We start from the raw sequence: 23,904 nt of genomic DNA, 5'->3' as shown, positions 1-23,904 counted from the left end.
ATGTGGTTGCTGGGAATTGAACTCAGGACCTCTGGAAGAGCAGTCAGTACTGCTGAGTCATCGCTCCAACCCCTCTACATTATATTTTACAATAGGGACAGAGTTAGTTTGAATTGTCTATCCCATAGCTGATCTGGGTGTCTCTCCCTCCTCTTGGAGGAGACAGACAGACAGACAGGCAAATGGACATCATTTTTTTGTGGTAGTTTGAATGAAAATGACATCATAGGTTCATAGGGAGTGGCACTGTTGGGAGGTGTGGCCTTGTTGGAGGAAGTGTGTCACTGAGGGCAGCCTTTGTGGTCTCAGATGCTCAAGCTAGTGTGGCACTCTGGACTTCTTGCTGCTTGCTGCTTCAGATACAGAACTCTCAGCTCATCTACAGCAGCATGTCCTCAAGTGTGCCATCATGCTTCTGCTCTGACGAGAGTGGACTAACCCTCTGAACTGTAAGCCAGCCCCAACGAAACGTTTTCCTTTATAAGAGTTGGCATGGTTATGGTGTCTTTTCACAGCAACAAAACTCTAACTAAGACAATACTTTCCATACAAATTTGTTTGATGATATTGAAAAGATCAATGGCCTTTTGGTACTCTGAAAATCTAATGTCTATATTCTAGAAGGTCACCATGACTTCTAGGTCCTTCAGAACTGCAGAACTGTACTGCTCAGCAATTTATAGACCAAGGGATTTCTGAGCACCAGGCCCACCCTGACTGACTTCTCTTCCGACTGTGTACTTTGAAAGCCACGGCTGTCGATACACTCCCCCATTGATATACTCCCCCAGGCAGTGTCCAGTAGAAAGCAAGCCCCAGGAGGTGAGGAGCCAAAGCTTAGCAGATTCCTCCGTCCAAGGACAACATCCACTACACACTGGGTATTTGGCATAGGTTTGTTGAAGGAGTCATAGAAAGCTGACATGAATTTTACAGAAATGATACTGTTGCAATAAACGTAATCAATATATTTTAAGCAAATATAAGGAGACATGCGGAGATGCCCCCTCCGCGTGGCTTCCCATGTTCCCATATTGAAGTTGGGGGTCCTCTTCCTGAATGAGGTGAGGGTTTCCCACTCATGTCGATGACCCTCCAGCTGATTCTGTCCCCAAGCATCATTCGGGCTGGGATACATCTCACAGGTCCACAGTACCTGTATCTAATGTTCTGGAGAGTATAATGTCTTGGGTTGTCACCAGGGTCATCTGATGACATTGTTCCCAAGTTTATAATGAGAAGGCACGGAGTGCTTCAGACCTCCTGCAACTTGGACAAACACAGTCTATTATCTGCAGGTTCCAAAGGAGTCTGAAGCAAGCTAGGCCGGCTGGGCCAGCCACACTGGTCCTTCCTGTCGCGTGCGGTGAGCTTGCCACAGCTGTCTAGGAAGGTGAAGGACGCAACGTGTCCACGTGTATTCTTTCCACCCAAGAGCTAGGGCTTTACTCTTCAAGAGAAAGGAGAAAGCAGTGTTAAATTCCTTGTACTCTCTAATATTTTTCCAAGTTGTCTGATTGCTTAGCCTGATGATTTCCACCTACTTGGCCCACGTACAACCCTCCTTCCTTCACAGCCCTTCTTGTTACAGAGCTTCCATTATTGACCAAACTCCACTGAGGTGATCCTGAACTCTTTCAACTAGGCCAGGACCTGGAAGCCTAGAACAGCATTGCTCAGTACAGTGATTGCTGGGTATGTGGGACTACTTGAGTTTACATGGCAAAGATTAAACACAACTTAAAAAAAAGTAGTGTCTGGGACTGGGGAAAGGGCTCAGCAGGCAAAGTGCTTGTTTTTCAAGCATGAGGCCATGAGTTTGATCACCAGAACCTACATTTTAAGAGCTAAGTACTCTTAAAATACACACGTGTGATTGCAGTGCTGGGGAGACAGGGCTGGCTATGTCCCTTGGGCTTGCTAGCTAGCCAGTCTAGTCTACTTGGTGAGCTCCAGGTCAGTGAGAGACCCTATTCCTCCTCAAAGGGTGGACACAATCTGAGGAATGACACTCAAAGGATAAGCCTGAGGTCTTTAAAAAGACACAATCCGTACACCCCGATACATAAATTTGTATACAAATGTACACGCACACACAGTCCCGTTCTTAGTCAGACCAGCCATGTTCCAGGTGTTCACTAGTTCCGAGTGGCCACAGCACAGATCTAGAGCATTGTCTCCACCATTCACTAGTTATAGCGGTCACAGAATGGATCTAGAATGTTGTCTCCATCATTCACTAGTCACAATGGCCACGGAACAGATTTAGAATGTTGTCACCATCAAAGAAAGTTCTCTTGGATCAGAGCTTTTGTTTAAGTTATTTGAGCACAGAACACATTATCCATGCTATCGATATCTGTGTGCTTGGCTGGCTGACTCTTTTGTTAATGCCATTATATAAACCTCTATATCACACTAATTGACATCATCACACTTGGCTGGCCCAGAGAAGTACCTAGTCATTGTGGCGTTGTGGGCATGCCTGACTTGTCACTGTATTCTGGAGGCAAACAGGAAAATGGTCTTCGTTTTTTTTAAAAAGAAGCCACGTTGTTAGTTTGTGGGAACCTAGCAAGAAGGTTTGTGCCCTGAAAGCTGAGGGTTTTTTTTTTTTTTTGTTTGTTTGTTTTGTTTTTTGTTTTTTTTTTTAATTCCAGCTTGGGTCCTCTTGACTTCTAATAGCCAGAATTGCTCCCAGAAAGCTTCAGTGCTGGGCTGGGTGGAAGCTCAGAGAGAGTTGTCAGGGCTGGAGGGATGGTTCATTGGTTAAGAGCCTGTATTGTTTCAGTAGAAGAACTGGGTTCAGTTCCCAGTGCTCACATGGCAGCTTATGACTGTCTGCAATTCCAGTTTATCAGATATACTCCTCTGACCCCTGAGCACCAGGTACACATGTGGTGCATATATATTGCTGGCAAAACATATGCATAAAATAAACCTTTTAAAAACCACAAAATTTGAAAAGGGGAAAAAGAGCAGTCAGAGGCTCTGAAGCTGCTCGCTCCACCCCAAGCTCTAACATTCTGTTTCCCAGGTGCCAACCTCAGGGGCACCATGTGACTGCTTACCTGGACCCTTCCAGGCCACCCCTGTGAACCGAGAAATACTGGTGTCCTTAGGGGGCTGACTTCTCTAGAACTCTCTGGGTTCCTGCCCAGTTAGGATCACCGGCCGAGACCCAGGCAGCACGGACGTCAACTAGAAAATGTAAGTAACAAGTCATTTGTATCAGGACTAACCTAAGAATGATTCATGTGTCATTTCTGGTGCCCTGTAGTGCATTTGTCTGTTTGTATCAATACAACATCACTGTTACTATAGTACTTAGATTACAATTTGAGGTATTAGTGTCATATCTGGAATAATTTCTCGTGTGAGGATTTTGGCTATTTTTAATATTTTGTATTTCTGAATAAATTATAATGACTTATTCAACTTTGGCTAAGGTCTTTTGGGATTGTTGGGGCCATCTGCCTGGGAATTGTGGCACATGCCTGTAGTCCTGGTACCTGGGAGGTGGAGGTGAGTAGATCAGGAGTTCAAGGTCATCCTAGATTGCATACTGAGCCCAAGAGGACCCTGGGTTATCTATGTGAGACCCTGTAGGTAGGACAGAGCACAGTGCCTGCCTTCTAGACGTTACCACCTGTCCGACTTTGAGATAAGAGGCAGCTGATAGGCCCTCCCTCAGAATCTTGATGAAAGTATAATAGGAACCTCTCCCCTTGTGGCAGGAGCTGTTTCCCAGGGCAGGTGGTCTCTGGCCTGATTCTGAAGACTAGGATGAAGAAAAATGGACTAACAGACTAGACTCGGAGGAACGAGACCAAAACAGAACAACAAAACGGGCACCATCATCGCTGTGACAGGAACATAAACAGGACTTGCCCTTCTGTGTTTCCTTTCCCCTTTCTCTCCTGCTCCATCCCTAACTCTGCTCCTGGTATTTGAACTCTGGTTCTAGCTCAAGTTTGCTGGAAATGCAGACGCTAGAGGGAGGCAGCTGCGCAGGCAGGAGGAGCAAAGGGCAATTGGGTCTCAAACTTCCTAATGCTGTGACCCATGCTGTGGTGTACCCACCATAAAATTACCTTGTTACTACTTCATAACTGTAATTCTGCTGCTGGTATGAATTGTCATGTAAATATGATGGCTGATATGTGACCCTGTGGGGATCACCACCCACAGGTTGAAAACCTCTACATTAGGGCTACAGAAGTTACAAACCAGAGTATGGTCACAGACGTTGCATGACTAACCAGAGAGGCACTTCGTATTGGCTCCATGGTTCTGCAGTCCTTGTTTGTAAGGTCAAGTTTCCAGGTGCCCACGGCCCTGGAACTTCTGAATGCTGGTAGCAGTAGGGGAACCTTTCCCCACGATGAGATTGGTGGCTCACCTGGTATGGCTGAGGGTGGGTGGGAGGGCTGAAGGTGGGGACTAAAGAGAAGGGAACTATTCAACAGGGCTGTTGGGGGGAGTAGGGACAAGGATGGAGGAGTAGCAGGAGAGGGGAGGGAGATGCACGGTGCGCTTCTCTGAATGTCTGGAGGTGCTGGGCATGGAGATCCTTAAGGTGGGATAGTAGGAAGGGGCTGCCAGGGGAGGGAAAGAGGTAGGGCAGAAGACGGAGAGGGGTGGGTCTTGCTGGAGAGCAGGCTGAAGGCTGGAAGACTGACTAGTCAGGAGAGGAAGGCGGGCTTTATGATGGTGAGAGACTGGAGAACCAGGTGAGGAACGAGGCTGCAGCTGAGCCGAGAACATACGAGGAAGCTTTCTGGTCATCTTTTCATTAGACAGCAGCTTCTCACTTCACTGCAGTTGGTGTCTGAGCATGTGCCAGGCCTGCTCCAGCATCAGTGTCACACATCACTTGTTGCATCAACCATTATGACCTTAGACCCCACCCTTTTGGTTCAATGGGTAGATTCTGCCAGCCAGGGAGTTGGCCCCATTGCCTAGGTGTGAGTGTCCTTGTGCAATAACAAAGGAATGGACCTGTAGCCTTCGTCCCTTCCTGTTCCCCAAATAAGATACATATTTTTTCCCCCTCAATAGGTAAAGCTTGGTCAAAGGGCTAGGACAGAGCCAAGAGTTTGGGGTGGGTGGTAGTCATCCTGATGGTGGAATTGGGAAGATGGGAAAAGCTTAAATTGTGAACTTCATACAACCTCGCATCACCTGGGAAGAGAGTCTCAATGAGGGGCTGTCTATTTTGAGCTGGTCTGTGGGCATTCTTGTGGGAATTTGTCTTAAGTGGTGTGGGAAGACCCATGCCACTATGGTGGTACCATCCTCTAAGCAGAGGCTCCTGGAACATGTGAGTGTGAAGAAAGAGCGGAGTACAGATAGGCACCACTTGGCCATCCCTCCAGCTCTGTTGTCTAACTCTTAGATAGATTCATAAATCCAAGGAGCAAGCTGGAAGGATGACTGCTGCCTCCTGAGTGTGTAGTGACTAACATCTGGACGTTCTCACTGTTTGAGATGCCCGGTCTTCGAAGATGATCACGGTGTTTCCCACACTCTTCTGTCCCATGTGGCACCTCTACTCTCCACACCTGGTTTCTCTCATCGTCATATGGTTCCCAAGATCATTCTGTCTCTTCTCAACTCACCTCTACAGTATTCTGATTTTCCTTCCTTGGCCTGGCCCCATCCCTTTTCCATCCCAGCTTCATAAAGCCTCAGTTGTGTGCTTAAGCTGTCCAATCACATGACAAGCAAGCGGTCTTGGCTCATTGCTTTTCCTGGATTAAACTACAACCCAGATGTTCCTGAAGGGACACATTGCCACCCCTGCATTTATTAGTACCTCTAGTAGGGCTTAGAATGGGGCTTCAGGAAGCAGGAGGGGGTGTGGCTTGTAGTGTGGTTCTTTTACCTGACAACCTCTTGGTTTGCTGCCACCCACTACTGTTTGCCTTGTCCTGTCCTGACCTGGTCTCCTGGATCTTCTTCCTCTAAAAACTGTAACACTTTTCTTTATTTTGTTCTTGCTGCTTCTTTAATGTCTATGTAGCTCTGAGGCTCTGGCCTCTGCTGTCCATGATTTCTGTTTTTTTTTTTTTTTTTTTTTTTTTTTTTTAAGATTTGTTTTATGAGTATGAGTGTTTTGGCCATGTGCATGTATGTGCACTGTGTGTGCCTGGTGTCTTTGCAAGCCAGAAGAGGACATCAGATGCCCTGGAACTGGAGTGACAGATGCTTGTGAGCTGCCATGTGGATGCTGGGAACTGGCTCCACATTCTCTGGAAGAGCAACAAATACTGTTAACTACTGAGTCATCTCTCCAGCCCCCTCCTGGGTTTCTGTACCATCTACATTTCACTCCAGACCACTAAGATCATACCTTGTTTTCGTTACCTAGGAATTACCCACTCCTGTGGCCACTTCCTTAGACAGTTTGTCATTTGACCCATTATATGTTTGTTCATAATATTTCTCCAAGGCCTGGAGAGATAGAAACATCTACTCCTTTTCACAGGACGCCAGTGAGAAACTAGATTATAATTCCACCAGATTTCAACCTGGGGAGCCAATGAGATGATTAGGCTTGCCTAATGAGTGTGGGTGAGGGATTTCTTGCAAGTGTGGGTGGCCTCCCCCAGCATGGACGATGCCTGTTCCAAGGCAGCATAGATGGAAGCCCCGTTTAGTTAACTCTCCCTAGCTAGTGTACTGTACACCTCTGGAGATCCTGTGGCCAGCAGCTGTTAGGCCAGTGTTTCATATAAATGCTGAGGGAGCTGCTGGCATCCCTGCTGAGGGACACACATCCTTTCTTTTGTGAGAGGGTGTCAGCAGTCAACAATCCAATGGGGTAGACTCTGGGAAGCAGGCAGAGCCGATCTGATGAGGATGGTGACTACTTTGCTCAAAGAGCCTCACTCTATAGAAGTCCCCCGTCCTCATGTCCTTCCCTCCCCTCTACCAGCTTTGATTACCCATCAGCCCCTCCTTAGTCACTTTGGACTGCATGTTTTTAGTGACTTTTCAAACCATTCTGGATTTTCTTGCTCCATTCTTTTTTCTTCTTCTTTTAAGTGCATTTGTTTATTTATTTTATTTTATATGTATATTTGTAAGTCTGAGTGTGTATATGTACCACATATATGCATTAGCCTGTGGAGGTCAGAAGAGGGCATCACATCCCCTGGAACTAGAGTTACAGATGGTTTTGAACCACCATGTGGGTGCTGAGAATCTAACCTAGGTCCTCTGCCAGAGCAGTCAGTGCTCTTAACGCTGAGCCACTCTCCAGCCTGACTTGGGACCTCCTTTGGAAACCCCGCCGAAATGTAGCTTCCATACTACTCAGGTCTGGATTTCTGCTGTGCTCCCATTCCAGCTGGGCTCCGTTGCCAGCCTTATTTCATTATAGAATTTCTGAATATAACTGGTTTTATTCCTCCATAATTTCTCCCAAAACATTTACTGCTCCTCAGGAGTGACTGAGGGTTTGGGACAGGCTCTGTGTATCCACCCAGGAGCTTGGCACCTCGCATTGATGAAAAGATTATTCTCTTTGGCTCTTCTAAATAGGTTGGCATATTTTTCTTTTTTCTCTTCTCTTTTCTCTTCTCTCTTCTCTCTTCTCTCTTCTCTCTTCTCTCTTTTCTTCTCTTCTCTTCTCTTCTCTTCTCTTCTCTTCTCTTCTCTTCTCTTCTCTTCCCTCCCCTCCCCTCCCCTCCCCTCCCCTCCCCTCCCCTCCCCTCCCCTCCCCTCCCCTCCCCTCCCCTCCCCTCCCCTTCCCTCCCCTCCCCTCCCCTCCCCTTCCCTTTCTATTTCTATTTTTTTTTTTTTTTGGAGACACAACCTCATCTATTCCAGGATGACCTTGAAATTACTATGCAGTAGAGAATAATCTTAAATTTCTGATCTTCTTACCTCTGCTCCTCAATTTCTGGGGTTATAGGCATGCATCACCATGCCTAGGTTGGTATTTGTTGTCTAAGTCGGGGTATCTACTCCTGCACAAACATCATGACCAAGAGGCAAGTAGGTGAGGAAAGGGTTTATTAAGTTTATACTTCCATATTGCTGTTCATCACCAAAGGAAGTCAGGACAGGAACTCACACAGTGTAGGAACTTGTAGGTAGAAGTGGATGCAGAAGCCATTGAGGACTGCTTTTTACTGGATTGCTCCCCCTGGCTTGCTCAGCTTGCTTTCTTATAGAACCAAAGCCCAGTAATAGCACCTTCCCACCCCTGATCACTAATTGAGAAAATGCCTCACAGATGGATCCCATGGAGGCCTTTCCTCAAGGGAGGTTCCTTTCTCCATGATAACTCCAGTTTGTGTCAAGTTGACACACAAAACTGGACACTACAGTGTTCTAGTGCCATGAAGAGACAATATGACCAAGGCAACTTCAAAGGCAACTTATAGAAGCAAACATAATTGTGCCCTGCTTACAGCTTCAGAGGGTTAGTCTGAGACTTCAAAGCCTACCCCTAGTGACATACGTTCCCCCAAAGTCCCCACCCCCCAGTCCTTCTCAAACAGTTCCACTAACTGGAGTCAAAGAATTCATTCAAGCATGAGCCTGTGGGGGCTATCCTCATTCAAGCCACCACACTTGGAATGCTGTTTTTCAGTTGAAAGAGTGTAGTCTGGGTCTGGCCAGATGGCTCAGTGGTTAAGAGCACTTAACTCTTTTTTTTTTTTTTTTTTTTCGTTTTTCGAGACAGGGTTTCTCTGTATAGCCCTGACTGTCCTGGAACTCACTTTGTAGACCAGGCTGGCCTCGAACTCAGAAATCCACCTGCCTCTGCCTCCCAAGTGCTGGGATTAAAGGCGTGCGCCACCACGCCCGGCAGCACTTAACTCTTAACTCCCAGCACCCACATGGCAGATTACAACTGTCTGTAACAGCAGTTCTAGGAGGTACAACACCTTCTTCAGGCCTCTGTGTACACCAGGAATACACCTAGTATAAAGACATACATGCAGGAAAAATACTCAAACACATAAAATCAAATGAAAATAAAAACGAAAAACCAAGGTGCAAAGGGAGAGCGGACCTACACCATGTGACTGGCTCCCCTGTCTCAGGGGCCACATCTTTAATATATTACTAATAGAATTTAGATTGTGTTATTATCATCTCTACAGATGTAAAAACACATTTGATAAAGTTAACTATTCATTCATGATAACATTGTACAACATTGGAAATAGAAAAGAATTTCCTTCATCTGGTTTTGTTTGTTTGTTTTTTAGAAAAACCTATGGCATGCTGCAGTACAGTCTGGAAACACTTCCTTTTTGAGACTAGAATGACAGTAACAGAGTCAGTCAGCACTCCTACACACTATTGTACTGATGACCCAGGAGTGGACTAAGCCAGGAAAAAGAAAAAGATTGCACAGGAAGAAATAACATTGATAGGACTGCATGCATTGAGAATCTAGAGAGTTCAGAGGTTACGAGGCATAAATGAATTGTTGTCACTAGATTAAAACAAAATAACTCAATTGTTATTATTCCTATTTATAATAGGTTAGTAATAGTCTATTAGTTGGATTGCTAGTTAAATGTAACTAATAGTTAAATTATTAATTAATAATCAAATTGAAAATAAAAAAATGAAGAAATCATGCCACTCAAACATTACTAATTTATCTAATATCTAGAAATCAATAAAACGAGAAATGTGCCAGGCCCTGTTATGGTTGGAACACAAACTAGCACCCATATGTTTCAGCTGGTGACCTCTGGCTGCTGCCAGTGCTGTTTGGAAGGTTGTGGGTCCTGTCTGGTGGAGGTAGATCACTGAGAGTGTGTCCCACACCCGAGAATTCCTGATCCTCTGAGACATGAGGTGCCTCTGCCACATCCTCCTGTTTCCATGAACCCCACCATGTCTTCCATGAGCCAAATAAGAGTCTCCCTCCCTTAAGTTGCTTCTGGCGTAGGAAGGAGAAGTCACTACTACAGACGGCCCTTTTTTACAGAACACGGCAGCGGTTCAAGGTCAACCGAGGAACGTCCAAACAAACGGAGAGATGCATGCTGTTCGCTGCCTGGAAGACTCGGCATTATAAGAAAACGGAAGGTCCTCAGATCTTACAGCTGTAATGAAACACCAAGTGGATAGCAGACATACTCATTATTTATGGTGTTTGAGTTTGAGAGTGTGTGGAAAGGAATACTGACTTTAGAGACACACGAAAATACAAATAACTAAGAAGTTTTGAAGCATGTAGCAGGGGACCTTCAAACCTAGAAAGCTAGAGTAAGTCAGCATGGAGGGGTTTGCGAAAGGTGTCCTAAGGATGTAAAGAGACCTGTGAGATCATTTACAGATCTGGAGGAAGACAATGGAGGAGGGCTGAGTTTGGAAAACTCAGATTTCTAGGAATAACACATGATGTCCAAAGGTGAGAAAGACAATCGCCTAGGCGGAAAGCAAGAGAGGCTGCTGAACCCAACCACGGCTCCTGAGGCCAGGCCAGTAATTTTTTTAACCTGAAAAGCCCTAGAAAGGTGTGTGTGTGTGTGTGTGTGTGTGTGTGTGTGTGTGTGGTATGTATCTCATTTATGTCTCCTGGAATACAGTGGCCATTGTGACCTTCACCATTTTTTTTTTTTAATTTGGAGGTTTTACTTATAATCTACTTTGTCTCTTACCTTACCATGACATGACCTTCTTGTATCTCTCTAGGTTCCTAGCTTCCACTTCCATTCCTCGTGAAACGCTAAGCAAAAGACTTAAAGGTAGGATCCACACGTGAGAGAAAACATACTGAGAGGACAGGGTAAGCTAGAACCAGGCTGACTCCATGACAGGGTGCAACCTGACAGTTTGGGAGACGAGGCCTAAGTTTCGATTTCCCAGAACTGGAAAAGCTGAAACAAGTCAATTCCAGGAAAAACCACTCATCACTGGCAGCTACTCCCCTAGAGCCTTAACCAATCACAAAAGCACCCTTACCCTGGAGATAGAGCCAACCAATCAAGGGAAAGAAAAAGTCATGCATTCCTACCCTAACAGGCTTTAAATTGACCCTGCAGATTCCACACCTCTGTCTTCCATACTGAAGTATGGTGGACTCCTGCTTGCAGGCTCTCTGCAGAACAAACACTCTTTGCTGTTGCGTACTATTTGAGTCTGGGGTATCATTCTTCACGAGTCATGGACCCTCACAATACCATACGTGTCATTCTGAGTTACACCACTCATTCTAAATGGTTCCAGTTCCACACATTTACCTGTATATGTCATGATCTCGTTTTTCTTTCTAGCAGAGTAATATTCCACTGTAAACATGCACCACCCATTTGTTCTTATCTATCCATCTGTTGAAGGACATCAAATTTTATTCCATTTCCTAGTTAATTGTAAATAGAGCAGCAATGAATATGGATGTGTTAGTCTCTGTAATAGGATATAAAGTCCTTTGGATATATGTCAGGAGTGGTATAGCTGGGTCGTATGGCAGTTCTATGTCTATTAGAAACTTCCATACTGATTTTCCAAGTGGCTGCACTAGTTTACACTCTCACCAACAGTGTGTAAGCAGTCCCGTTCTCCCCATCCACACCAGTCTGTTTTCATTTGCATTCTTGAGGATGGCCGTCCATTCTCACTGGGGTGAGATGGAATCCTTATGTAGTTTTAAGTTGCAAGACCCTGATAGCTAAAGATGTTGAGCACTTTTAAAAGGGTTTCCTAGAAATTTGCTCCTCTTCCTCCTCCTCCTCCTCTTCCTCCCCCTCCCCTCCTCTCCCCCCTCCTCCTCTTCCTCCTCCTTCTCCCCCCCCCCCCGCCTCCTCCTCCTCCTTCTTCTGTTTTTTTTGAACAGGGTTTATCTATGTAGCCCTGGCTGTCCTGGAACTCACTCTGTAGACCAGGCTGGACTCAAACTCAGAAATCCGCCTGCCTCTGCCTCCCAAGTGCTGGGATTAAAGGTGTGCAGTTCTTCTTTTGAGAACTTTTTATTCGGTTCCATAGCCCAATTTTAACTGTGTTGTTTGCTTTCCTGATTATAAATGTATCTTTTATTCGTCTGAAGTAATTGTCATCTAGGTGGCTTACTGCCCCTGTGGGCTAGTGTAGGCCTAGTCCTGGAAGCTTCTAGCCTTCGTACAATCTTATTTTTGTCTATAATGTTTTCTGCCTCTGAGACTTACTGGCTAATAAGCTCACCCTTTCTTGTTCTTTCTGATCTCTGGCTGGATGGTTCAACTCAGCTGTTCTGGCTCAAATTTCTCCCTAAGCTGACTGATTCAATCTTGCTTCTCTCTCTTGGCCTCATACTGACCTTGGCAATGTGTTCTGTTATGGTTTGTATATGCTTGGCAATGTGTTCTGTTATGGTTTGTATATGCTTGGCAATGTGTTCTGTTATGGTTTGTATGTGCTTGGCCCCAGGGAGTGGCATTATTAGGAGGTGTGGCCTGGTTGGAGTAGGTGTATCACTGTGGATGTGGGCTTAAGACCCTCACTTTAGCTATATGGAAGTCAGTCTTCCACTAGCAGCCTTCAGATGAAGATGCAGAACTCTCAGCTCTGCCTGCACTGTGCCTCACTAGATGCCACCATGCTCCCACCTTGATGATGATGGACTGAACTTATGAACCTGTGAGCCAGCCCCAGATATATGCTGTCCTTTATAAAACTTGCCTTGGTCATGATGTCTGTTCAAAGCAGTAAAACCCTAACTAAGACATGTTCTAATCTTTTGGATCCTTCTCATTCTCTGGCTCGTTCTGTCTTCACCTTTGCCTAGCTTGCTCTCTCTGCAACCTGCCTTTGTACAACGGTCCAGGTAAAACTGCCTCCTCTCTCTCCACTGCCCCTCAAGTAGCTTCCCTTTCCTTTCTCTTCTCCTGAGAGTAGGGCAGATCCTATTCTGTCAAATCTTTCTCTGATTCATCATTTCGTCTGCTACTCAATTAGAATCAATTTCAAGCATGGGTGCTCCCTTCTCCGAACTAGCTTTACCTTTATTTGGGGTTACAGGTGTATGGCAAGGGCTGAGCCACACTATAACTAGAAACAGTTTTTGTTTTTTGTTTTAGTAAATAACACAAACTCAGGGTTCACAGTGTGATCAAATATCCTGCAACACCTAACACTCAGTGTTTTGGGCTCTTTGTATGTTCTGTTCACTAAGCCTCTGTAGATGACCGGTTAGCAGGGGTTGCCCCCACTCTGTGGGCTTCAGTGATCTTTGCTGTATGGAAGACTCATTTTTGTAAAGTCTTTTTTTTTTCCTACTAATTCTCCAGAGATGGCCGCCTCCACGTACTGTTTACTTCTTTAGACATTCTTTAACCTTTCCAAGATGGTGCGACATGATTCGTTCTCCCTTCCGTAGTTATTTGTTTTTCCTGTACCTCGGAGATTATTTCAATTTTTTGCAAAAGATCAGTTTTCCCATTTATTGTTTCCTGTACTAAATTAAGTTTAGCTTAATTTAATTTTTAAGGGCAGGGTCCAGTGTAGCTCAGGATGGCCTCAAAATCATTCTGTAGCCACAGATGTCCTTGATCTCTCTATCCTCTCAGCTGTATCACCATGCCTGCCTTTTGTTTGATTTTTATGTGCAGTGGCATAGTGAACTGGTATATCCACACTGATTATGGGAATGCTGACCAAAAGGATGCTGCTGCTGAGGTGATGCTGCTGAGGGTGCTGCTGCTGAGGTGATGCTGAGGTGATGCTGCTGCTGAGGATGCTGCTGCTGCTGCTGAGGTGGTGATGCTGAGGATGCTGCTGCTGCTGAGGTGATGCTGCTGCTGAGGATGCTGCTGCTGAGGTGATGCTGAGGATGCTGCTGCTGAGGTGATGCTGAGGTGATGCTGAGGGTGCTGCTGCTGAGGTGATGCTGAGGTGATGCTGAGGGTGCTGCTGCTGAGGTGATGCTGAGGTGATGCTGAGGGTGCTGCTGCTGAGGTGATGCTGAGGGTGCTGCTGCTGAGGTGATGCTGAGGGTGCTGCTGCTGAGGTGCTGCTGAGGTGATGCTGAGGATGCTGCTGAGGGTGCTGCTGCTGAGGTGATGGGTTGGGTGGTGACACTGAGGATGATGATGCAGTAGGGGAAGGCTGATAGTTTTGGGATGATGGTCAGTAAAAATACTGATGAGAACCAGGCAGGAAGACGAGGCTATGGTGATGTAACTAATGTTGAAAAATGCCAGGGTGGTGGCGGTGTTGGAAGAGAAGGTACCTTGCGTTTGTACTTGCTACCTAGTATACACTAGGGATGGAATTAGGAAAAAGTTAGGGCAAGTTTCCTCAGGTACCTCCAAGGGATACTGCGTCATTTCTGCTTTCTGCGTGGCTGCTGGAGTGGTCCCCGCTGCCTCATAAGCCAAAGTTATGATGTTCTTTAATGACGTTCCTCTCATTTTCCGAAGCAGAGAAGTTAACAAGCCTCCCAGGAATTCTTAGTTCAGAGCGGCTCAGCTGCAGCATAATTGGTCTGCAGCCAGGAGGGAGGACTCTTGGGGCAGCAGAATGGAGGAGGAGTGGCCTCCAGAATGGCAGAGTGAATTGGGAGACTCATAGCAAGAGGGGAGAGGAGCTGAGAACTTTCAACTAACATTACTTTAGTTTAATTGGGCTTAGAGACAGGCAAATTTCTGTGTGGCTGGCAGCTTTTATATCCTCCAGGGAAGTTCCAGGCTAATGGAGAGCTTCTGGGAGTTCCCAGTGGCCCACAGTCTGGGCCTTGCAACCGCGCCTGCAAAATGACGCATACAGTTATCCTCAGGTAGGTATCTCAATCCAGGAGGCTAATGCTGGAAGCTCAGAAGCTTCCCCCCACCCCCCTCCAGCTGGCCTGACATTGAAAGTCATCACTAGACATCAGAGTTTCTAGAGCTTTGAAGGCTGACTTGGCTAGTTCTTAAATGATAGTTCATAGACTGGCAACAGGGTTACATCGGAAACCCCTGAGGTTTTTATTGCCATTATTTGTAATTTCTTTTAATTATTCCTCTATACAATGAAGTCATTACAAACATCCAGCCAGTTCAACCTCCTCAACACCAACTCCCACACCAGACTTCAAGTCTGTCTCCAGATTTTTGGAAAAAAAATTATATATATATATACAGAGTCTGTCTCTCTCTCTCTCTCTATATATATATATCCTATCCTGAAATTCACTATGTAGATCAGGCTGACCTTGAACTCACAAAGTCTGCCTTGCCTCTGCTTGGAATTAAAGGTGTGCACCTCCATGCTTGACCTTAGAAATAGACTTTATCATTGTGTTGGTAAGAACATATAGAAATATTTTTTCACCTTTTCCCAGAATGGAAGCATACAGTGACTTATAAGAGTGTGACATAAATGTACATGACAGGAACATGGTATCTTTGTTTCTCATCTAAGACATATGTACTTTCAACAGATTCTTCCAAGAGAATGCCTGGTGTTCTTAGAGTCTCATCACAAAGAGTGAATTATTCAAACTGAAACTATGAGTTGAATCAGTTTGTCTCTGCCCATGTTGTGATGAAGCCAAAATTCACTCAGAGTCCCTTGTTGGCAGCAGTTTCAAGATCATAGAGTCATAAGTGATTGTGATCATCTGAGTGTGGTGACACAGGCCTGTGACCCAACACTGGGTAGCTGGAGACGAGAGGGTGGGAAGGTGATGAACGTCATCTTGGCTGTGCAGCAAATTCAAGCCCAGTCTGGGCTGAAGAAGGATCTGTCTCAAACAAATGAATGCCCATGCTAAATGACTATTGGGTCACACTGGTTTTTTGTTTTTGTTTTTTAACTTTGGGAAGGGAAAAAGGAAAATGTCTTAACAACATAAGTGGAAACTATAATTAACAAAGGGGTCATATTCTAAGAAGAAAAACTATCTATAAATCTATTAATTTGGCCATCTCCCATCATTGTTCAGAATGGTGAAGTAGTCACCTTTTCCATTTTCGAACAATCTAACAAGGAGTTAGCAGATATTTTAATTTGAATCCCATTGATCACTAATGAGGTTGGGCATTTATCAGCTATACTGTTATTTTTGAGGGCTTTCTGTTTATGCCATTGATCTACCTTTCCTGCCAGCTTTGTCCCTTTGACGTGTTACTTATGACTGATAAATATTTGTCCTTTCCACTTTATTCCCCAGTGTAGGGGATGCAGACACCAAACCCAGACACTACTGCTGATGCCATTCTTGGAGCCTGATATAGCTGTCTTCTGAGAGGCTCTGCCAGAGTCTTACCAACACAGATGTGGATGCTCACAGTCATCCATTGGATTGAGTACAGGGACCCTTATGGAGGAGTTAGGGGAAGGATTAAAGGAGCTGAAAGGGTTTATAAGTCCATAGAAAGAACAATATCAACCAACCAGATCCCCCAGAGCTCCCAGGGACTAAACCACCAATCAAAGGGTACACATGGAGGGACCCATAGCTCCAGCTGCATATGTAGCAGAGGATAGCCTTGTTGGACATCAATGGGAGGGGAGACTGTTGGTCCTGTGAAGGCTTGATGTCCCAGTGTAGGGGAAATGCTAGGGTGGTGAGGCAGGAGTGGGTGGGTGGGTGGGTGGGTGGAGGAGCACCCTCATAGAAGAAGGAGGTATGGGGGAATGGGATAGGGGGTTTGCAGAGGAGAAACTGAGAAGGGGGATAACATTTGAAACGTAAATAAATAAAATAACCAATAAAAAATTTAAAAAATATAAAAATAGCCAATACTCTACATATTTTTTATTCTCATTGGAAATTTACTTTTATCATAGTGTGATTTTTTTCAATATTGTTCCAGTAATATTAGTTGAATAGAATATTCCTTACCCTATTGTTTTAAAATTACATCATTACTTGTAGTCAAAGTTTCTAGTAATCATGACGCTATTTTGTACTTAATTATTTCATTGATTTATCTGTCAGTTCCTGTTACTAATATGATTTTTTTTAAAATCTTGTTTTCTCCTTGACTATGTAAAAATAGTTTTTAAAAGATGCTTTTATGTGTATGGATGTTTGCCTGCTTGCATGTCTGTGCACCATGTGCATGCAGTACCTGTAGTAGCCAGAAGAGGGCATCCGATCTCCTGGAGCTGGAGAGGTTTGTGGTTGCTGGGAACTAGACTCCGGACTCTGCAAGAGCAATCAGTGCTCTTAGCCACTGAGTTGTCTCTTTTGGGTATGTTTATATGTTTAACAAATATTTAGAGTCAGCTCACCAAGTTCCATAGATGAAAGTTGGAGGCTTAAGAGTGACTTGGGATTAATCCCCTTGCAGAGGTGACATCACTGTAGAGCAGAAGCCCTTCATTCAGATGCTGGACTCATCTCCTAAGTAAAGTTTATACAGCTCTTTGTTTAAACCTTAAATGAGCTTACTTCTCTCTATCAGGGAGCTTATTTCTATAAATAATGTATATTCTGTATCTATTATTATTGTTATTGTTATTATTATTATTATTATTATTATTATTTTGGTTTTTTGAGACAGAGTTTCTCTGTCCCTGACTGTCCTGGAACTCACTTTGTAGACCAGGCTGGCCTCGAACTGAGAAATCCGCCTGCCTCTAGCCTCCCTAGTGCTGGGATTAAAGGCGTGCACCACCACGCCCGGCCTTTCTGTAGCTATTATTGATGGTAATCTGTTTATCCATTGCACTGACAGTACAAAGATATTTTAGATATTTTCCTCTTCATCTTGTATATGGTTTTATCTCTTAAATATCATTTTACTTTTTTTGGTTTTGAAACATTTTCATATGTAGCCCTGAGTGGCCTGGAACTCACTTTGTAGACCAGGGTGGTCTTGAATTTACAGGGATCCACCTGTCTCTGCTTCCCAAATGCTGACATCAAAGGCTTGTGTTACCACAAGCTTCCTTAACTCTACTAATGTACTATGTTACATAAAATGTTTTCTAATTTGGAATCCTTTTCTCATTTACTGGGTAAGTTATTCTTGGGTATGTTATATTGTTATTTTAACAGGTGGCTAGATTTCAGTGAATACTTTACAAAGGATACTTCTGTATTAGTTAGGGTTTTACTGCTGTGAACAGACACTATGACCAAGGCAAGTCTTATAAAAAAACAACATTTAATTGGGGCTGGCTTACAGGTTCAGAGGTTCAGTCCATTATCATCAAGGTGGGAGCATGGCAGTATCCAGGCAGGCATGGCGCAGGAGGAGCTGAGAGTTCTATCTCTTCATCCAAAGGCTGCTAGTGGAAGACTGACTTCCAGGCAACTAGGGTGAGGATCTTATACCCACACCCAAAGTGACACACCCATTCCAACCAGGTCACACCTATTCCAACAAGGCCACACCTTCAGATGATGCCACTCCCTGGTCCAAGGATATACAAACCATCACATTCCACTCCCTGGTCCCCATAGACTTGTTCAAAAACATGAGTCTATGGGGACCATACTTAAACATAGCATAATACAAAATGCATTTAGTGCAACTTTCAAAGTCCTCATAGTCTATAGCAGGTGCAACAATGTTAAAAGTCCAAAGTTCAAGGTCTCTTCTGAGATTCATTCAACTTAATTAACTGTAATTCCCAAAGCAAGGCAGGAAACCAGCTGGGCAAACTCCAAACTCTGCATCTCCATGGCTGATGTCAAAGTGGTCTTCAGATCTCCACTCCTTTTTCATCTTTTTTGACTGCAACAAACTGCTTCACTCCTGGGCTGGTTCCACTCCCTGTGAGCAGCTTTCCTCAGCATGTGTCCCATGGCTCTGGCATCTTTAACATCTTTGAGTCTCCAAGGCAAGTTCAATGTTACAGCTTCTTCTTTCAGTGTCTGGGATTCCACTTGATCTTTTGGACTCCTCCTAAGGGCTGGCATCACTTCTCCATCTCTGTCCTCTGTAGCACTCTATGCTCAGGTTGATCCACTCCATTACAGCTGCTGTTCTTGATCATCCCATGGTACTGACATCTCCAATACACTGGGGTGTTCCACTCCAACTAGGCTTCACCAATAGCCTCTCATAGGCTCTCTTCAGGGTGCCAAGCCTCAAATCCTTTGCATGACCCCTTCAATCCTGGGCCATCAACTACAGCTGAGGCTTCACCTTCTCCAATGGGCTTCCCTGGCCTCTCACAGTGCTAAGCCTCAGCTTCTCTCCATGATCCCTTCATTCCTTCACAAGCAGTACCACCTGAGTGACTCTTACACATTACCAAGTCCAGCCACAGCATGAGCTACAACCTTATCTATCTCTGGAACACAGCTTCTTTGTGCTCCCAGAAAACAATTTCCAGAAGATTTCACCTCAAGGATGCTGGTCTCTTCTTAATCACCGCTAATTCCTTAGCTCCAGCTAACCAGCATCAATTTTCCCAGTAGTTCCTTCCATTCTTAACTCTAGAGCCAGAGGCACAATGGCTGAAGCTGCCGAGTTCTGCTGCTTACAGGAACTAGAACATGATCCCCTTGTATTATTACATTATCACTAGCTTTATGTTTTCTAAATCCTTCATTGCCTAAACTTGGCTATCCTGGTTCTTGCTCTGTAAATTGACCCTGAATGTAGAGATCAGCATGCTTGTCTCATGGGATTAAAGGTGTGTACCACCATGCCTGGATCTAATTTAGCTGGGTAGGATCTTGCCCCAAGGTCCCACTCCCTTAATCTTTATCTCCTAGAACACAAGATTTTGCTCCATTTCACTTCATGGTACTCCTTTAATACTCAAACCATATATTTTATATTTTTCCTTTCTAAGCTTTCTATGCTTGTTCAAACTTCTCTTCATAGGACTTAACCAGAGAACAAAGTCTCTGCTGGGCTTTTTTGAAACTTCTTTTGTCAATGCAATTAATCCAAGTCTCTTCACCTTAGCCTCAGGCAAACTTTTCAGACAAGGGCAAAAAGTAGCCACATTCTTCACCAAAATACCACAAAACCAGTCTTTATGCCACATTCTGAAATTCTTCTCCTTTGAAATCTCTTGGGCCAGGTCAACACAGTTCAAATTACTCCCAGCAACAAAATCTTCCATATTCCTACTAGGATGACCCATTAAGCCCCATTTAAAGCATCCCACTGCTTTCCAAATCCAAAATCCCAAAATCCATATTCTTTCAAATAAAAGCATGGTCAAGCCTATCACAGCAATACCCCACTCCTGGTACCAACTTCTGTATTAGTTAGGGTTTTACTGCTGTGAACAGACACTATGACCAAGGCAAGTCTTATAAAAAAACAACATTTAATTGGGGCTGGCTTACAGGTTCAGAGGTTCAGTCCATTATCATCAAGGTGGGAGCATGGCAGTATCCAGGCAGGCATGGCGCAGGAGGAGCTGAGAGTTCTATCTCTTCATCCAAAGGCTGCTAGTGGAAGACTGACTTCCAGGCAACTAGGGTGAGGATCTTATACCCACACCCAAAGTGACACACCCATTCCAACCAGGTCACACCTATTCCAACAAGGCCACACCTTCAGATGATGCCACTCCCTGGTCCAAGGATATACAAACCATCACAACTTATATCTAGTATTTGTGCCTAAGATTACCTTTAATTCTGCATATGGGTGTGTGTCTGTGTGTATGTGATGTGCACATGGGTGCAGGTACCAATGGAGACCAGAAGCATCCAATCCCCTGGAGCTGGAATTACTAGGCCACCTGATGTGGCAGCTGGGAACGGAATGGGTTCATTGTAAGAGAAAAACATTCTCTTAACCACTAGACCATCTCTCTAGGCCCTGGATCTGGTATTTGTGAGAGAAAGGTGGCCTTAAACCTTCATGTTTTGTGGTATCTTTGCCCAGTTATACTGTAAGGCCCCCTTTTGGGGACCCCCACTCTAGTCTCAGGAGTGAGAGAGCACCCAAAGAAACACGAGAATCCATCTTGCTGTAATCACATGAGGCAGTTTAATGACGGAGCTCCGGACCGACATGCATCTCACACAGGAGATAACGGATGTCGGCCACGAGGCTTGAAAGCTAGGGGTTTTTATGGGGTAAGGAGCTTAGGGGTGTGGAATTCAGCATAGGGACACACTATTGGCTTATTCAAACATCAGCAGAAAAATTACATGTACGTGCAGGGTGTCAGAGTTCTGTGAGTTGTCGACTCAGTTCAGATAGCCCTGTTATGTCCTCACATTCCTCTTTATCTTTCTGGTCAAGATGTTCCCAGGAATGTTTTAACTACAGGGCATACCCGGGTTTGTTTTTCTTTGTTCTCAGCCCCAGGCAGCCTCTAGGCTCACAAACAACCAGCAATTTCTGAGTACTTTATATGACTTACAGATCTTGAAATTTCATCTTTCTTTCAATACCAGCCTTATGCCAGAAAAGCATCAGCAGCTATCCTTCCCGTGTTCTGGAATAGTTGGTTAGTGTGGGAAAACTTGTTCCTTATCTGAGCCCTAGGACTCATTTTATTATGATTAATTGTGTCCAGATTCTGCCCCACCATTGGGGTGGGGGATACTCCGTTGGGGAGGCAGAAAGTGGGGAGCTTGACTGTGGTTATCCCACAACTTCGCCACTGTCAGGTGCTGGGCTCTAGGGAAGCACAGAGACACTGCTCAGGGGGTGGGGAAATGTAGTCTGAGATGGGGTGGGGGAAGATGGGGTTCTCTGACTCCCGGGAATCTAGTCACAAGGAAACTGCACAGAGAAGTCGGGAACGAAGTGTTGGGGGTCCATGGACCTGAGAAGAGGCTGGGACCACTGGGGTCCTGTGGGCTGAGGATGGCATCTAGCCCGGGGCTGGGGGAAATGAGAGCTCCGGCTTTGTTTATCAGTGATTGTCCTTAGCTTGGCAGTGGTTGTCTGGAAGCACAGAGAGGCCTTCTACAGGAGACTTAGGCTGTGGCTCCTTAGGCAAAGGCCATCTCCATCCTTCCCACAGCGGCTCTCGATGAAAGAGGCCGTCCATGTTTATTCGTTCTGTTTATTGACTGTTCATCATGGAAAATGGATCCATACCAACTTCTCAGGGTGGGCCAGAGGTTAATAACTTTTATAGGTTGGAATGTCCAGGAAGGGAAGCCTATTGGTTAAGCCCTCAGGGCCTCTAGATACCTCATTAGCGTGGATCACTCTGTTTTGGGCTACGTGAGCCACATGGGGAGTGGATGTCCATGTGCCAGGGACTTAGACCTTCTCTGCCTTACTAGGTTTCCTGATAAGGTCCATTGTCCCACAATTAATTTAATTAATTAATGTTTTGGTTTGTTTTTCACAATGAAATATTTTTATAATTAATTAATTAACTTTACATTCTAACTGCAGGTTCCCCTCTTTTCTCTTCTCTCAGTATTCCCTCCCCTCCCCTCCATCCCCATCCACTCCTGTCTTTCTCCTCAGAAAAGGGGAGGGCTCCCTTGGACATCAACCCACCTTGGCCTATAAAGTTGCAGTAAGATTAGGTGCATCTTCGCCTATGGAGACTCAACAAGGAAGTGTGGTAGGGGAAAGGGTTCCAAAGGCAGGCAACAGAGTCAGAGACAGCCCCTGCTCCCACTGTGGCATGGTTTTCTGAGACAAGGTCTTAACTATGTAGCCCTGGTTGGCTGGAAACTATCTATGTAGACCAGGCTGGTGGCAAACTCACAGAGATCTGCCTCTGTCTGCCTCCCTAGTGCTGGGATTAAGGGTGTGAAGCACCACTCCCAGCACAGATTACGTTTTAAGGAGCATCTCACCGTCTGGTGCAGGCTGACTTGGAAATTGTGTTTCTGCCCCTGCTCTGGAGAGCCTCTGCCTGACCCTGCTTCACTTGTAGGGCTTTTTGAAATGTGGGCCCCTGACTGACTCTTTAGTCTCTTCTCCACTGACTTTGGGTTTTAACATCTTGGGGAAAATTTGTCCAGTTAAATTTTCTTTTTTGAAAAATCATGCATTTTATCTATATGTTCAAAATTTCTGATTTAAAATTTATATAGTTAGTTTCTCAAAATGACAAGTGTCCCTAGTCTCTGTCATTTTCCCCTCCCTGGAATGTATTCCTTGCCAATTGCTTATACCTTTGGATATACTGGTGTTAAAAAAACAACAACAACATCTAGCCTTTTCTAATGTTTCATTAATTTATGCATTTACTCTTATTGTTTTTATTTTGTTTATCTATTTAATTGCTTTCACATAGTTTTAAAAGTTATTTATTTTATTATTTTATGTGTATGAATGAATTTTTGTCTGCCCTTCACCAATACACAGTGCCCAAGGAGGTCAGAGGAGGACATAAACTCCCCTGAGGCTGGAGTTACAGACCGTTGTGAGTTGCCATGTGGGTGCTGGGGATTGAACGGGGGTCCTCTGCAAGAGCAGCCAGTGCTCTTAACTGCTGAGACATGCCTTCAATGGTTTTATGAAATTTTTATTAAGTTGAAGCTTGCAGCATTAATTTTACTTAAAGTGTTGTTTTCAAGTAAATGTATTTCTTTGGCTATATTCTACCTCTTTTGGATATAGACTTGGTCTTTTGTTTATTATTTGTTGCTATATAGTTTATAATTTCCATTTTGATTTAATTCCAAGGGTAATGTAAATGGTTTTACATTTTCTAAGCATATGTTTTACTTGATTACATGCTACTTTGTGTGTGTGTGTGTGTATGTATGTGTGTGTGTGTGTATGTATGTGTGTGTGTGTGTATGTATGTGTGTGTGTGTATGTATGTGTGTGTGTGTGTATGTGTGTGTGTGTGTGTGTGTGTATGTGTGTATGTATGTGTGTGTGTGTGTGTATGTATGTGTGTGTGTGTCTGTGAACATGTGCTGGTAACTGAACCATGATGAAATCCACAGAGCGTGACACAGCAGGCTGTTCCTCCAGCCTCTAGCCTATACATTGATATTCTCCTTGTCTTTCAAGACAGATATTAACAATGGATTGCTACTTTTCTGTGCCTCCTGTTGGGCTGTATATATGGTGCCTTCCCTTAGTTTTAAGGTCTTCTGGCTGTTGTGGA

At 44.6% G+C, this 23,904-nt stretch overlaps 1 long non-coding RNA gene across 1 annotated transcript; it reads left to right on the top strand.

The window, feature by feature from the left end:
• The first annotated feature begins 351 nt into the window (after positions 1-351).
• LOC110293547 (uncharacterized) lies at positions 352-4,078 on the top strand. Its single transcript, XR_002377811.2, has 4 exons — positions 352-449; positions 1,577-1,695; positions 3,038-3,210; positions 3,738-4,078. It is a non-coding gene; the product is annotated as an uncharacterized LOC110293547 (long non-coding RNA).
• Positions 4,079-23,904: the final 19,826 nt, after the last annotated feature.

Source organism: Mus caroli, unplaced genomic scaffold (assembly GCF_978045245.1).
Source record: "Mus caroli unplaced genomic scaffold, Mus_caroli_1 scaffold_6, whole genome shotgun sequence".
In the NCBI taxonomy this organism is placed as follows: Eukaryota; Metazoa; Chordata; class Mammalia; order Rodentia; family Muridae; genus Mus; species Mus caroli.
This window is presented reverse-complemented; position numbering and strand designations above follow the sequence as displayed.